We start from the raw sequence: 4,913 nt of genomic DNA on the forward strand, positions 1-4,913 counted from the left end.
AAAACAGTGTGGAGGTGCCTCAAAAATTTCAAAATAGAGCTACCCTATGACCCAGCAATTGCACTCCTGGGTATTTACCCCAAAGACACAGATGTAGTGAAAAGAAGGGCCATGTGCACCCCAATGTTCGTAGCAGCAATGTCCGCAATAGCCAAACTGTGGAAAGAGCCGAGATGCCCTTCAACAGATGAATGGATAAAGAAGATGTGGTCCATATACACAATGGAATATTACTCAGCCATCAGAAAGGATGAATACCCAACTTTTACATCAATATGGATGGGACTGGAGGAGATTATGCTAAGTGAAAAAAGTCAAGCAGGGAAAGTCAATTATCATATGGTTTCACTTATTTGTGGAACATAAGGAATAGCATGGGGGACATTAGGAGAAGGAAGGGAAAAATGAAGGGGGTGAAATCAGAGGGAGGGATGAACCATTAGAGACTATGGACTCTGAGAAACAAACCGAGGGTTTTAGAGGGGAAGGGGGTCAGGGGATGGGCTAGCCCGGTGATGGGTATCAAGGAGGGTATGTACTGCATGGAGCACTGGGTGTTATACGAAAACAGTGAATTGTGGATCACCACAATAAAAACTAATGATGTATTGTAGGGTGACTAACATAATAAAATAAAATTTTAAAAAAAGACAAAATTTTTTTTTTGGAAAATTAATTATCCTAAAACTTGCAACTCAACAGTTGCAGAAAGATTATAAGACTTCTCCCAAGCCATTAGATTTATGTCCCTTATTGAAACACAAAGATGAAACCTTCAGCCTTAGGGCTTTCATTGGGGACAAAGATGATTTCTTATCTATATAAGTCAATAGAAAATATTTATTTTAATCTGTGGGAAAAGGGACTTTTTTATCTTAATTACTATTATGAATAGATTTATTGTCTGTGTTGATTTATGTGGTTAATTCTATCATGTGTGAATTATTTTTTAATTAGTGTTACTTATTTTCAGAGAGAGATGTTCACTTCCACTCTTCATGATTACTGTATGTTTCTTTAAGTAAGTTTTATGTCCATTATGGGTCTTGAACTCATGACCTTGAGATCAACAGTCATATATTTTACTGATTAAGCCAGCCAGTGATCGCTACATATTTAAATGTACACAGGTCAATCTGCTTACCTTGTACATAATGATTTTTAACTCACATATACCCTCAGAAAATCCTCTTCTAGCAAAAATTATGACAATATTTCCTACAAGATTTTTATATATTTTTCATATTCATTTAACTTTATTTGAAATTTACTTTATCAAAATTATATAAAACTGAGATATACATTGCTTTTTTCAAATAAATTATTCACTCTTTAAATAATCCATCCTCAAAATTGCACACACACACACAGAGTTGGTGTTGTTGACACAAAATGAACAAACTTTTTAGAATCTCTAAAAGAAAGGGTTTTTTTTTAGTTTTTGTTCTGTTTTTGTTTTTGTTTTTCCAGCCCAGGTTAGGACAACTGCCTGGGATACAGTCTTTACTAAGGATATAAAACATGAAATGTTCAAATCATTAGGTGAAAGGTATTTCAGAAAGTTATAGACCTTATCTTAGGACTGTAAACTTAGGACTTAGTTTATCTGCAGGACTGTCTGACTTCAGTCTCATGGGAACCAGGGAGGTTCTACACTTAGCCAAATGCTTGGAATATGCTCCATTTTAGGTTATTTATAAATGAATCAGATGTACAATTGGTGTCAAGGTCAGAAATTGAATTTTACCTCTGGTAATGGTTAAAGTTTGTTTTCCTTGAGATCCAATGAGCAGGGCCCATGCACTTTAAAAGTTGAAAATCTCCTTTATTTTATCAATGTCTAGCACATCTTTTACTTACAGTGCCTCAGTCATTTACTCTTATTGCTGAGGTCCAAAGTCCAGAACAAAAATACTATGACAATGGTTGGAAGCAGCACAAATGTAAATTTTAATTAATTTACTAAATATAAAATAAGTATTTTTTAGAACAATGCAAACTAGTCCAGTGAGAGCAAAATGTATTCCTACAACAGCAATTTCATAATGGATCCCGTTTGGCTGCTGCCAGTTTATCCAATTCCTCTCACTATAGACGTCCCAGAAAATGTTTCTCTAGCCATTTTCTCAAAGCCCCCTTGACGTCTTTGTTCCTCACACTGTAGATAAGGGGGTTCAACGCAGGTGTGAAGATGGTGTAAGAAGCAGAGACCACCTTGTCATGGGCCACTGAGCGGTAGGATTTGGGCCGCACGTGGATGAGTAGGAGAGGGCCACAGAAGAGCCCCACCACAGCCAGGTGAGAGGAGCAGGTGACAAACGCTTTCTTCTGAGCTGCAGTGGACGCATGCGGAGCCCAGAAGCCAAGATGAGACTGTAGGAAGCAAAAGGAGAGACAGAGGGATCAAGAGCATCAGGAGGCAGCACACATACGTGAAAAACTTAAAAAAGGTAGCGTGGGCACAGGCAAGGTGCGTGAGTGTGGGTGCCTCACAAAAGAAGTGGGTGATTTCTCGAGAATGGCAGTAAGGGAAGCTCAGAGTGGCACCAGGCTGCATCAGCCCATCCACCCCTCCCCGAAGCCAGGAGCCTGTGGTCACGTGCAAGCAGAGCTTCTGATTCATGAGGATGGGGTAGAGCAGGGGGTGACGTATGGCCACATAGCGGTCATAGGCCATGGCCGCTAAGAGGAAGCACTCACCCTCTCCCAGCATGGGAAACAGTAAACTCCGGGCTCCACAGCCAGCAGGAGAGATGGACCTGGTGCCCAGCAGGTAGTTGGTTGCCATTTGGGGGACTATGGTGGAAACCAGCATCATGTCCATGAGGGAGAGCTGGTTAAGCAGGAAGTACATGGGTGTGTGCCGCTGGGGTCCTCATGGATGAACACAATCATGAGGGCATTGCCCATCAGGGAGATGAGGAAGATCATGGGAAACAGTAAAATCCGGGCTCCACAGCCAGCAGGAGAGATGGACCTGGTGCCCATCAGGTAGTTGGTTGCCATTTGGGGGACTATGGTGGAGACCAGCATCATGTCCATGAGGGAGAGCTGGCTAAGCAGGAAGTACATGGTTGTGTGCCGCTGGGGTCCTCATGGATGAGCACAATCATGAGGGCATTGCCAATCAGGGAGATGAGGAAGAGCATGAGCACCATTGAAAAGAGGAACAGATGGGTCTGAGTGTAGTGAAAGAGCCCTAAAAGAATGAAGTTTCTCTCTGTGGTGTCATTTGCATCTTCCATGGCTCAGTTCATGCCTGAAAGGCAAGGAATTATAAGGAGTCAGAGTTGTTTGAAAGGAAGGTTAGGCATTTATTTAAGAAGATGTGGTCAAACGACAGAAAAAAATGAGACTTGGAGGAATAGTTATGTCTTTAATCTTTCACTTTGTGACAGGATATTTGCCTTAGCATCCTATCACACTGCTCTGCTGTTATTACACAGTATTTTTTAACCCTAAGATAATTGCATAACAAGTATATATTGCAGTACACATTACATTTCTATTATTTCTCTATGTCTTGTTAGGATGCCTCACATAATTTACTCATGATGTTAGGAAATATTACGAAGTTCCAGTTTTCTAAAGTTTGTGTACTTCTGTGTTGAAAGAGCCTCATAGTCCCACATTTTAGTCCATATTGATGTGATATATATCTTAATTATGACTTTTCCATGTTTCTCATATGCTCAAAGTAGTTTCTCAAGATTTCCTTCAATGCCATGAGGAATTGTTTTAATATAAAAAATACACAAAACTAAATGTAAAGCTACTATAACTCAGATTGCAGGTGAGGGACACAAAATGGCTATATTTCTCTATTTTACATGTGCATTCAGCATATGGTTTCAATATACCAGGCTCCCAGCTACCACAGATACTGCTCTGGAGCACCTATCACCATATGGGCCATGTCATCATGGTGTGTACTTGTGATTACAGGGAGTTTGTCTCAGTTTAGAGACCTTGCAACAATTAAATTCTATACCTAATATGTACTCACAGAATGTGGAATTTAATTAAATGTGTGCATTATAAAAATAAATTTCATAAATGAATATAAACCTAGGGAACATAAAAAAAATGTTTTAATTTGCAGCCTTAAACACTTTATTACCAGTAATCACACATCTTTAAAGATAGGAGATAAATTTATTTATTAACAGATTAAATTAATTAGCAAATTGATTACATTTTAATTATCTGGTTAGTTGGTTAATTATCTAACTGGTTGAGTAAGACATGTTCGAATAAGTTTATGCCCCAAATTACTCTGAAGTACAGCATCACCTGTGAATAAAATAGGAAACATCTCCTTTAATTGTAGGGATTAATTGTCTTTTCCCTAAAGCCTCAAACTTTAATTTTTCTTATCTATAAGTATCTATGGTAGTAGAACTAGATGTGCATGCAAATGACTTTCTCTTTTATATTTATGTGACATTTGTCTTTTCCTTACAAATTCACTCTTTCAAAGACAGCAATAGATTAATGATTACCAAGATGATTATGTTTGGGATTTATTCATAATGTATACAATATCGAATCCTTATTTAGTTTTTATGTAAATTAATTGGTAAGCAGGGCAAAATTTTTAAATGGGAAGTATCTTTTGTAAATATTAGCACTGTTTTCAGTGTCTAGCATATATGACCACTAACCATTATATCACTAAATGATATAGAGGTTCTTTTCATCAAAATAGCTATAAATAAGACATTATAATAAGCTTATGAGTTTAGTAAGTTATTAGTTACTGCTCCATTTTATTACACAATTTATGTATAGCATAACATATTAATGAGTAGGATATTTCTAATTTTCTGTTAATATAATTTATGGCCTCATGCATGCGGCAAGACGTTAGTAAATAATATAAAGGTAGTACATTTTGGCTCTGAGATAACTGA

The 4,913-nt window shown here is 37.8% G+C and overlaps 1 pseudogene; it reads right to left on the minus strand.

The window, feature by feature from the left end:
• Nucleotides 1-727: 727 nt before the first annotated feature.
• LOC118013971 lies at nucleotides 728-4,907 on the minus strand (annotated as a pseudogene).
• Nucleotides 4,908-4,913: the final 6 nt, after the last annotated feature.

The sequence above is a fragment of the Mirounga leonina genome, unplaced genomic scaffold (assembly GCF_011800145.1).
Source record: "Mirounga leonina isolate KUSES-001 unplaced genomic scaffold, KU_Mleo_1.0 Mir_101704, whole genome shotgun sequence".
In the NCBI taxonomy this organism is placed as follows: domain Eukaryota; kingdom Metazoa; phylum Chordata; class Mammalia; order Carnivora; family Phocidae; genus Mirounga; species Mirounga leonina.